Source organism: Manis pentadactyla, chromosome 7, assembly GCF_030020395.1.
Source record: "Manis pentadactyla isolate mManPen7 chromosome 7, mManPen7.hap1, whole genome shotgun sequence".
NCBI classification, from domain to species: domain Eukaryota; kingdom Metazoa; phylum Chordata; class Mammalia; order Pholidota; family Manidae; genus Manis; species Manis pentadactyla.
The window spans coordinates 104984265-104996646 of record NC_080025.1 but is presented as its reverse complement, the minus strand read 5'-3'; the positions used below and the strand labels follow the sequence as shown (position 1 = coordinate 104996646).

The window sequence follows — 12382 nt, the reverse complement described above, 5'->3', positions numbered from 1 at the left end:
ATGATGTTGATGACTACTTCATAGGTTGTTGCAAACATTAAACATCATCCCCTCTAAGGTGCATCATCTTACAGCAAGACACCCTGCAGACCTAGTTGCTGCTCCCACCCAAAACCATGCCCCACACAATATCCAGAATGTCTTCGAAAAACACAATTCTGAATTTACCTAACCCATGCTTAAAACCCTTTGATGGCTTCCCATGCACTATGCTACTCAAAGTGTGGTCTGTGGACAGGTGCCTGTTTGTTATTAGCAAGCCATCAGAAAGCACACAAATTGAGAGGAAGCAGTTGGAAACTGCTATAGTAACTGGCAGAATAATTTTATGACTATTAAATCTAATAGTAATAAAGTTGGGGCTTATATTTTGTATGTCTTTTAATTTTAATTTTTTAGTAACCCATTTTCATTGTATTTTATAACAGTATCAGTCTATAATACATTTGAGCTGCCCTGGCTTACAGGGCCTGAAGGTTCTGACCCTACCTGCTTTCCTAGATTTGGGTTTTTGTCCTCTCGTGTCCTCCGTGCTATAGCCACACTGGCCTCTTCACATTCATCCTCCTTCCACATGGAGCTTTGCAAACTCTGTTCTTAGAATGCTTTTGCCTGCCTGTCTTCAGTTTCTTCTGCCTGGAATGCCTCCTCCCTGCCTGTCCTCACCCTGGACTCCTGCTAATGCTTCAGGTATCAGCTCACACATGAGTTTCCCAAAGAAGTATTTTCCTCTCCAGACGAGCTAGTTATATGCTCTCTTTGCACTTGGTTCTTCATAGTACTTTACAAAATCATCAACAAATAATTATATGATTTGTTGTTTAAAGCCTGTTTACCCAGAGAATGTATGCTCTGTGAGGGGAGGACTATCCCTGCTTTGTGGTTTGTGCCCTATAATTGTGGGGTATTTTTCAGTGCCGGGCACAGAGAAGATGCTTGGTAAGCAGATACTGAATGAGTAGATGAAGAATCAATTGGAAAATATGCTTGGCGCATGGTTTATATGGTTGAATTAGCTGTAATTTTAATACAAGAGGGCAGTTGCCTAAGAGCAGGCAAGTCAGAGTGGAGGAGACATAGGGGATCTATATGACACAATCAGATCGTCACCATGGGATAAGTGGAATTTGCCTAAAATATTCATAATCTCCTAAGTATCTGGCTGTGCAGAGAAATACAAGATGAGATCCTCCCTGGAGACATTAGCCATCAGTTGGGTCGTCTGTACAGCCTCTGGGCTGAGAGCTGATTGATAACAATCAGTAGGATGAGATCTCAACTAAGAGAACTTCAGTTTGGTTGGAGTGTGGGGGGCTAAAGGAAGTAGCAGATGACATATGTGGAGGGATGATGGTGGCCAACCTTTGTAAGCACTTGACTGTAATAGCAAGGGGGACCCCTAAAAGTTTGAGGGGTGTGGGATAGAGAACGGAGATGGAGAGAGTGCAAGAGGTTATGAATGTTTTCATTAGGTCTTATTGTTTGTGGGTTGATGGTTTAGTGTGTGTATCACACTCCTCCCATCCAGGCATCTCCCCTGTCAGGTGCTGGGGAGAGAGCTGTCCACAGGAGGGGTGACACCTCAAGGCAGGAGAGCAGTGGGGACACTGCACTGATCCTGGTGGCTGGCACAGGAGCTAGGACCACCCTGGCAGTGGTGGGCGGGAAAGAGGCAGACAGACTCGAGGTGGAATTGACCGGAGTTGGTGATGGGCTTGATGTGGAGGGTGAGGGAAAGCAGTGAAGGATGATGGATGCCCAGGTGCTTGGTCTGGAAAACTGGGTAGATGATGGTGCCTTTCCCTGAGCTGAAGCGTCAGGCTGCTCATGCTGTGATTAGATGGGCCCAGCCCAGCTTCCAGTGCAGGCAGAGGCGGGGGGAGAGGGCCTGAGGGACTTAGTCCTGGGCCTGCCTGATTGAGGCCTGGGTCTGCCTGGACTGTGGACATGCCAGCTGGCTGAATGCAGACGTATATCCCACTGTGAGAGGTTGGGGCCTGCCGAGATCAGGGAACAGAAATAGGCCAGTGGGGAATTTGCTGCCACAGTTTGAAGAATTGAACCATAGCCATGTGTGTATGTGTGTAAGTGTATGTGCGTGAATGTGTGTGTGCGTGTGTGTCAATAATCCGTCCTTTTCTTTATCTGCATCATGCTTCACTAAAGCTCTTGACTTAATCTGGCTTGACTCGTACAAATGTCACCATCTGGCACTAGATCATGCGCCTGTTCAATCAAAAGGAACGGAATGATTCCATTCAGAAATGCAGTTCTGTGACTAGATGCCTTTCTGGTGTGTTACAGCTAAACCAGAACTTGTATGTAATCAGTCTTTGAGGTATTTTTTAAGTAAAAACTTTATTTGGGTTAACTCTGAAAAAGATTTCATGTAGGAAAAGGTCTCACAGTTTCAGGGGCTTTACTCTGCCCTGAAATATTAAAATAAACCCCAGGTGGCTGGGGTGCTTATGGATGGACATGTGGCTTCGGAGATGAGTGGTAGGCGGATGTGGCCATACCTATCAGTGATCATCCTCAAGCATTTATTAATAACCTTAACGGCCCTGGGCAGATAGGGCTGACGTGTGTTTAGTAGAAAGTATGTTAATCAGGTGTTACGGTCTACAGCAGGATTTCTCAAAGTGTGATCTGTGGGCCATCCACGTCAGAATCACTGGGGAGGGAGCCAGGATTCTGAGTCAGGTGGTCTGAGTGGATCGAGGAAATGCCACTTTTTTGGGGGCAATGGGGGTGCCAGGACCAATGATCACCAGCTGCCCAAGTACCAACAAATTATGCTTCTCAAGTCCCTTGATGTCAGTCCTGCATGAGGAACAGGCAAGCTGCTCTACATGTGCCATGCACGAAAAGAGCCCTTTCTTTGGAAACGCAGCTCTTAACAGGTTTTCTCCCTGGGTGATTCTGACGTGCACCTAATTTGAGAATCACCCCTAAACACCCGTGTGTTTGAGTCAGACCTCTGGCTTCAGTTCTGCCACCTAGTGGCTGCTCCCTTTCAACCTCAGATGTGTCATCTATGAAGTGGGGATAGTAGCAGTGTCTACCCCATACACAGGTGATTGAGAGGCTTCAATGAAGTGCTTAACACAGAGCTTGGCAGGCACTAAGGGCCCAGTAAATGGGAGCTATTGTGTCATTACTCAGTTTCTGCCAGACCACCTAGCCTAGGACAGCTCATCTATCTTAATACAAAGCTACAGAGTTCAACATTCTGGGTGTACGGTAGAGTGGTAGCACGTGTGCACTTGGTTTGCAAAAACTTAGCTGTGCACCCATATTTTTTCTCTTTTATATAATTTAAAATTCTCCAAATGTATATTTTTCAGGTATATTCTTTATTAAACACTCGATCTTACTGTATGCATTTATCTTTTGCAGGATTATATACATGAGACCAAAGAGACTATACTTTACAATTGACTTAAGGGAGTTTCAAAGGCAGCCCTTGAGCACATGTGATATTTGGCTTCTGAGCTAATCTATTAGAATCTTACCCCCACAGAAGGTGTAATTCCACTATCTTAAGACACAGTTATTGACTTATTTTTGTGTCTTGACTTTTTTTTATCTGCTGAGTGGATACATGAGATAGCAGTTGTGAAAGACATTTAGTTCTTAAAAAGAAGTTTTAAATTAGTCCAAAGTAAAATAGACAAAAATGGTCATCAGTGTGGTGGGATGGTCTTTTAAGATCCACCCAGAAACTGGGATGTTCTGTTTCATATTCGAATCTGCTCCATAGCATCCCTGCTAAGAGGTTGTTCAGACCTAGCTTGGACAGTTCCAGTGATGAAGGACATTTTGTTATCCCCCAAGGGGTCCACTCCTTTCTGAATAGCTTTGACTATTAGACATCTTTAAAATGTTCTATAAACATTTGACTCCTGAGAGCTTCCATCCATTGGCACCTTAGGACATATGTCCAGCCCCTCTTCTGTGTGACAGCCCTTCGCACATTGGAAGACTATGGATGCTTCTCTCCTTTACTATGAATGACTGTGTCATACTCCCACTCAGTATGTCTCATGCCTGTTCTTCACATGTGCAGTAGCATTTAAGTACAATGCAAGAAAACAAAAGAAGCTTTTCACGAAGCTTTTTCTCACCAAGTGTTTTGTTTTCCAAGTGTTGGTGACATTTTGCCCTTTAGTATGGCTAGAAGTTAATTATGCTGCAACATCTGGGTCAGAGTTATTTGCTGCAGCAGAGGGTCCTGGCTTGTCTCTTGGTGAGAGGTAGCAATGGGTTATTTGCAGGGGTTGTGTTCTTCCTTTTGTAAATCCTGTCTGTCTAGGTCTCTGCAGAGCTCACCTCTTTTGGACATCATCTGTCAGTCTGTCTTGTCCGCCGGGTTTGTATCTGAGTAATTCACTGGGTAGGCTTTCTTCCAGGTTCTGGAAAATCCCTCTGGGGCTGAATCAAGATGTTCTTTCAATTTTATATGCTGTTTTAATTTTCCATATGTTTACCTCCCAACTCTCTTGCTAGATTACAAACCCATTTAAGGTCAGGACTCTTCCTTGTACATATAAATGTTTCCAGTACAGTTATTTTCACATTCTTGATGTTCAAGGAGTGTGATAGTGACTTGAAGAGGATTTGGTCTTCCCTTCAATTCTATCCCTTGGGGAACTCACCCCTTGCGATGGTTTCTGTGTGGAGGCCCTCACTGTCTATACCAAAGCCCAGACCCCTGTGTCGCTTTGCCAACTGGACCTCTCTATTTATGCATGTCACAGGGACCTCAGATACAAACACACATAACATAGAATTGGCTAATAATTTTCTGTACACTCACCTGAGCCACCCAGGCCTGTTCTGAATGACAACATGTCTTACTTTAGCTAATAGCCAGCCCTTGCCTGTGCCCACAGAGTATATTTAGTTATTTATTGAGTTGAGGCAATTCAACTTTTGAAATGTTTGTGAAATCCATTCCCTCCTCTCCATGCCCACTGCCATACCTCTGCCACACTACTACATGGTGTCCTAGTACTCACTGTGTCGCTTACCCTTCTTTCTGTCAACCAACTGTCACCCCGTGGCCTGAGTGGACCTACTAGGTGATAGGTTCACCTGTCACCTACAAGATAAAGTTAATTCACTGACCTAACAAAATGGTTCTTGAGAGCTTAACCATTGGGTCCCTCCTTTGGACACTGGGGACACATCAGTATGTGAGACCAAAGCCCTTCTCTTCATATTGCTGACAGTGTGGTTGGAGAGACAGGCAAGAAATAAAAAATCCTGAGCTTGGCCAACAAAGCACTTGGCTCTCAAGCTCTGGTCTTTGTCTCCTGTTTCATCTCACCCCATGTTTCTGCTGGTCATTCCCAAACACCATACTCATGAACCCTTCTTGGCCTTTGCACATGTGGATCCCTTTCTTCATATGTTCCATTCTTATTCTTCCTTTATAGGTTCAACTGTCACCTCTTCTGTGGAGCTTTCCTTCACTTTCCCAAGGAGGTTAGTCATTCCCTCTGGATCTCCACAGTGCCAATTTCTATACTTCCATTACTGAACCTATAAAGTTGTGATTATTTGTTTACATGGCCATCTCCCCCACTGAGGGCTTCTTGAAGGCAGCACTGTGTTTTATTTCCTCAGCCTCAGTACATTATTGGGCACAGAGATGGCAACCAATACATTTAATACAAATTAGAGTCACTGTTTATTGCCATCTTGCATGTTACACACTGTGATAACAAGTTATTACCGTGAGTTATCTCACTGTGTTCTTAGAAGGGTCTTATGAGGTAGGCACTGTTAGTAAGCCCATGAGGAAACTGAGGCTTTGAGAAGTTACTGTGCTTAAGGTCACACAATGGTAATGAGGAGAGCCATGGTTTGAATGCTCATCTCTTGGACTCCAGAGCCTCTTTTCTTCACACATGTGCCTCCCTGCCTCTTGCAATAGATATTTCTTGAATGTGTCAATGAAAGGATTTCCTTGGAGTTATAGGTCTCTATGTTCCTGCATCTCTCTGCAGGCTCACTTCTGCTAAGTGCTGCTTCTCTGTGTTCCAAGAAGATTCAGAGTACAAAAACATAGCTAATTAGGCTGTGTCCCCTGTGGGCACATCTGAACATCTGAGTTTTACTGGCATTATCTAGTTGGCCTTGGGAGCAGGACCCACCTCCCTGCTCCTGCCTCCAACCCACCTCCAAGGGGCAAAGCCCTTGTTTCATCATGAGTGTAAGAGTCAATGCCTGATACCCTTGGAAGAGAACACGGGAGTACAAAATGCTCAATAGGTTGTCATTAGCTGGTATGAGGCGCTTTCTGGCAGAAGGTGGGATGGGAGGGGAGAGTGGTGGAAGGGGAAGTGGAATGGAATAGAGACAGAAAATGTTAGACCGCGAAACTCAAAAAAATGAATTTTTGCTTTCTTCACCAATAGACCCAGGACCAGCTTCAGGCAATCAAGGAACTTGTTGTATTGCATAATTATTTCATACGTGCCAGGTATTTCAGGATTGGAAGGTATTTAGAGGTTTGTTGTTTCAGCTAAAGATAAGCAAAGTGAGAAAGTGTGTATCTGTCTGCTTGGGCCTGACCGGGTGGCAGTGCTGGGATGGTGTTACTGTGGCTCCCACCAGTTTATTTATTGACAGTGGGAGATGTAATGTCCAAGGGGACCAGCCCTTGTGTTACCGCCAGTGCACATTCTCCCCGGGAAGCACGCTTGGCAAAGGAAAAAGCATGGCCTTTGGGTCCTTCAGACCTTGCCTGGGTCTCACCCTGCCATACACTGGTTGTGCAACTTGGCCTGTCACACACCGTGAGGATACAAGTGCCATCCTGGGTGGTCTGTGAGCTGACACGTGCAGGAGGTAATGCTCCAAGGGGTAGCTCTTCAGTGGCACAGTTTATGTGAAAAGCCACATGACTTTCAGAAGGGTGCTTGGTGAGATGAGAGTTCTTGAAAAACGTATGTTGTGAACAGCTCTGCTTGTCAAGTTGTGACTAGCGGAGGCAGCTTACTTCCACCTGGGAGCGTCCCTGCCAACAGGACTGGAAAGATCTTGATGGCTGTCATGGCAGCTTCCAGAACAATGTTAATGTTCTGGCTTGTAACTGACACATTTTGTAACTGAATTCCTTTTCTTGGGATTCCTCTTTTGATAGTCACCCCAAGCTCAGTGCTGTCAATTTCCACTCTTGGTTTCTTTAAGTCATGTCTTTCCCAAAAGCCCTTTCTGAACTCTTAATAGCTTTGGGAATTCCAGGTTCAGTAGTTTTCAGACATAAGCATGCATCAGGATTTAGGTTGGGAAGCTTGTTTAAAATGCAGATTCCTGGGGAACCTCCCTAGAAGTTCTGATCCAAAGGTCTGAGTGGACCTGGGAATGTGCATTTTAGCAGGGTCATGGTGATTCCAACACAGGAGGTAGGATAACGATACATTGAGATATATTTGCCTACTTCCCTTGACATTTTTGCCCAGTTTTGTAATTCATGTAATGTTTCTCAGTCTGTGCTTATGTAAACAAATGTTAGTTTGAGGGATCCAGGTCTAAAATAAGGTATACCCACAGGGTGGTCTAAAATGATCTCTAAGTGTTGGTTAATTGTCCAAGACACACATGTGACAATCAGAGAGGAACCTGAAAATTGAGATGGTCTTCACAATGCCTCCTTCTAATATTCTAGGTTCACCAAAATTACCATCCTTCCCGTCTTTTGATGTCCTACAACATCTTGTCTGTACCTCTTTCATGATGCCAACATCTTTTAAAAATATTTGCATTCTCCGTGTTTATTTATGGAATGAAAGAATGCAGTCTCCTTACTTTCACAGAGCCTGGGTCTTTTAGCTTAGTCTGTTTAGTGGGTGACTGGGCAATGAAAACATCTGAGCCCCATCTTTGAGGATTCCCAGGAGAGCACCACCTCCAGGGGGATGTTTCATGGATGGACGGGAAGGGAGTGTTCTAGTCACATATGTTTTAGAAACACTGTGTTCATCAGGTCTCATCGTAGCTAAGCACACGGACCTTTAATATGCCAACATGCCCCGTGTATCTCTGGGATGGGAGATTGTTTGCAGGGTTAGCCCACAGTACCTGGTAAGGTACCCTCCCTGCATGGACTATTTTGTGGTGCTGGTATTTCATAGAACACTCACTGGAGAACAGCACCCCAGGCTGGGGGAGCTGGTGATGAGAAGGAAATAGCAAACACCCACAAAGGAAAAAGAACTAAAGTGGATTCTGTTTTTCGCATTCAGTGTCAGAGCTCACAGACATCTGCTCTCAGAATGCAGCTTTCCTACAGACTGGCCGGCACAGGACAGTACGTTCTGGAATCCTGAGAGTACTCAGGAGGCCACCTTTCAGGCATGATTCTGCTTGCGCTTTATGAACCTGTCTGGGCTCTTGCCTCATTTCCTGTTCTCTAGTGCTGCTGCCTGCCAAGGCCCAGCGACCTGGCCCCCAGGTGCCTCTGCGCACCCTCTTTGGGTGCCGTGCGTCCCCTTGTACATGTTCTTCTCCCTTGTCTTCCCTCATCTCTGCCTGAAGGAAGAACACAGCCTTCATTCATTCTTTCCACAAATTGGGTGTGAGGGATGCTGCCTTCATATCCAGCTCTTAGGCCTCTTCCTCACATTTCCATCACTTGTCAGAAGGTAGAAGGAGCTCCCTGAGAACAGGAGCATGATATTATCTTGTTTTTGTAGAGGGAGTGTGTCTAATAGTAGCTTTTGTAAAATCCGTCTCCTTGGAAACCCTGACACAGAAATCCTTATCTTAAAAGGCTTTTTGAGATGTACTTCAGTCTACAGCCAATTCAGAAACACTTGTGTCTAAGTGTCCTTCCACATCAGGAATACTGATGTTTTCTTGTCCTCTTACTCAGGTCTGTATGTCCCAGATTTCCCCTTCTGGGAAAGAAGGTGAAGGAGAAAACTCGCACTGATTTAGTACTAAGCTCAGCAGACTTTGCTCTTCCTGACTACTCTCAAACACAGATATCATTATCTCCCACGTTTACGTGCAGGGGAGCTAAAACTTGGATAAATGACTCCCCCCAGCAAAGAGGCAGGAGTAAACCCAGGCCTGCTGACTCTTGCCTCTAGCTGTTCATCATCCACGAGACTCTCCCAGGCCCCACGGGCACCACCTCCCACTCCAACCACGACATCCTTGAAGACCTGACTTCCCTTCAGACCTGTGTGGTGGAGGAGAATTTGTTTTGCTCTTCCTGGTGTGCAGTTTGAACCATTTTAAGTCTACCCAGAGCCAGTTCCCATGGCAGGTGGGTCAAGGAGAGTGTGAATCACTGAAACAACAGATGATATCCACATCCCTTCTTAAAGTAGTGTCATTAGCTTCCTCCCACTCAAAAACATCATCCAAACTGCTAATCTAGAAGAGCTTCAAGGACTAATCTGAGTGTCCCTCATTCTCCCTGCCTTGCACACAGGGTGCATACCAACCCAGGTAGACAGGCACTGCCTGTGTGTGGAGCCATCTCTACAGTGTTCATTAAGAAAAAGCTCATTATCTTGGAGCCATTGCCCTAAGAAATACAGTATGCATATGTTCATTGTGCGAGAGTGTAGTGCCTGTGTGATCCAGGCACTCCCCACTCTCCCTCCTCCTGACTGTCCCCTTTTCCCACCCCAGTCTGCCTGAGAGACCATTTCTCCCTAGTTGACCACCAGACTCCTCTGTGTCAAGTGCCCCAGGAATCCATCGCCATCCGAGGATACTCATCTAAATGTGGCTTTTGTACCCTTTAATCAGACTCAGTCTCTCCCTTCCCCCTGTTCCCCTAAACCCTTGGTAGTGCCCTAGAGAAACCGCATTCTCTCATCAGTAATGCTGAATGGCCTCTTTACCTGTTTGCTCCAACTAAAACTGGGCTGTCTTTGGAGGACACGGCTTCCACTGGCTGTTTTATTCTCCTGTGCCCACCGGGCCTGGAGTGGGGGTGTACAAGGATTTCTCATTCCTCAGGGCTACTCCAGGCCCTTGATCTTGCCTCCTCCTGAGAAGCTGCAGGTCTTTTGAAGCACCTGCCTCAGTCTGTGCCACCCACCTTTCCTCCTTGTTATAATCATCTGTGAACCCTCTCCAGTCATTTCTTGAAGACCTTTACACCTGGTCCACTACCCTTGTCACTTGATATGCCAGGTAATGCTCTCCCCAATATACTGTTCTTTCTATTAATCCTCTTCCTTACTGTGAATAATCTTGTCCTCTCTTAGCCACTCACTCCACTGGGTATACCTTAGACTTTGTCATTACTAGTCACTGTACTCCCCATCACCCCAAATCCCATTAACAGTATCCTACTCATTGGCGAATCCTTCTTTCCTTCTAGAAGATACCTTCTAGAAACCCACCTCTAACAATTATTCAACCCCCTGGGAACTCCAGCCTATTGAATCTACCATCTCTTTACTGGCCTTCACCCCTGTCAGGTCCTCAGTTCCCTTATTACCATCTGGTTCCATCGGCACCATTAGAATCACTCCTTTGCATACCCTTTCTACTCACCCTTTGTTATTTGCCTGGCAAAACCCTTTAACCAGGTAAACCACCAATTCTCCATCTACTCTCTGGAAGCTGAATGTGGCTGAGAAAAATATACAACCATGTTGACTGTCTTATTTAAAAATTCATGACAATGAATCTCATACTGGACCCTTGTACTACCCGGCAAATCTTAATACCTTCTCCCACTTTGAGAGACAACTCTTTTATATCCTCTTTTCTCTCCTCAAAATTCTCATGACTTTCATCCCCTCTTTATTCTCTTCTAATGACCTTGCTTCTTATTTACCTGAGAAAATAAAAGTAATCAGAAGAGAACATCCATATGCTCCCATTGCCACATCTTCCAGCCTTCCTGCATCTGTGCCCGTAGACTCTGCATTCGCATCCTCCACTTCCTGTTTCTTCCACATACACTCACCTGGTACATTGGATAGAGTGTGTCTAAGGCCAACATTTCCACTTGCGCATGGACCCTATATCCTTTCACCTTTGCAAGAACTTTGCTTGCAATTATTCCTCCACTACTGCATCATTGATTTTTCTTTTTCTACTGGATCTTCCTCAGAAACATGCAAATTTACTCTAATAGCTTGCATCTTAAAAAGAAAGAAAGAAAGAAATCCTTTATGGATATAACATTCTCCTCCAGTGACTGCCCCATTTCTTGGTAGAGAAATTTCTCAGCATATATCTTACACATGCTGACTCAGTTTTCTCTCTTCAGTATGTGCCAGTCCCTCACCCATCACAGCCTCAGTACTTCCACATTGGCCACATTCAGTGGCCTTCATATTTGACTCCCAGCAGCATTTGAAACATTTGCCCACTCCCTCCTTCTTAAAACCTCCCTTCCTAGAACTTGTACTTTGAGATGCTAGCCTCTGCCCTTCTTCAGTGGAGGCTCCTTCTAGGTTTGCTGTGCTGGCCTTAGGGTTGAGTCCCTGGGTTTCTAAACTCTATCTCCATTACCTTGTAAGTGAGCTAATCAGTCCAAGGTTGTAAGTACCAGCTATGTGCTGACCACTGTAGCCTGAACTTCTCCCCTGAATTCCAGACTCTTATATCTCAATGCCTATTTGATTTCACCATTTGGGTTTCTAGTGGTCATGTCAGATATAGCCCAAACCAAACTCCTGATCTAGTCTTCTTCTCTTCCTCTAGTCTTTCCTACTCAGTTGGTGGCATCTCCAATCTTGCAGTTGCTTCAGCCAGGTGCTTTACAGTCATCTGTGACCTGTCTCCCTTTTACATATCCTACCCCTCAGCAAATTTGGGGTATCCACCTATAAATAGGGAGAATGCTCATCATTTCTCCCTATAGCTCTCCTCTTTGGCCAAGCTATCATTTTCTCTTGACTGAACCATCACAGTATCTGCCTGATTAGTGTCTCTGCTTCTATCTAGCAAACTGTTAAGAATTCTTCACACAGCAGCCAGAATGACCCTTCAAGACATATGTCAGATCATATCCATCTTCTGCTCAGAACACTCTGATGGCCTTCATAGGCGAGAGGGCCCTGTATGGTCTTGTTCCTATTTTTCTCATTCAGCTCCAGACACAGGCTTCCTTGATGGCTTTTGAAGGGATTTTCCTTTACTCTCCCCTCCTTCAACCATACCCTCAATCTCTGTACTCTGCTGTCTGCTCAGATATTTTCTTATCAGAGACATTTCTGACCACACTACTTATAGTACTCTTTATTCCCTATCTCTTCAATTCTACTTGATTTTTCATCATAGTAAACAATGCCTCTGACTTATTAAATATGTATTTGTTTATTTGCTGCCTCATCTCTCTTAAGCTACACAAAAGCTGACATTTGTCTTTTCCTCACTGTTGAATCTAGAACAC

At 44.9% G+C, this 12382-nt stretch overlaps 1 protein-coding gene and 1 non-coding gene across 4 annotated transcripts in view; one reads left to right on the top strand and one right to left on the bottom strand.

Moving 5' to 3' along the window:
* The window catches only part of PDE1C (phosphodiesterase 1C), a 479464-nt gene that overhangs the window by 32293 nt on the left and 434789 nt on the right, over nucleotides 1-12382 (top strand). The gene's annotated exons all lie outside the window — the stretch shown is intronic.
* LOC118918590 (U11 spliceosomal RNA) lies at nucleotides 2748-2881 on the bottom strand. Its single transcript, XR_005027200.2, has one exon. It is a non-coding gene; the product is annotated as a U11 spliceosomal RNA (small nuclear RNA).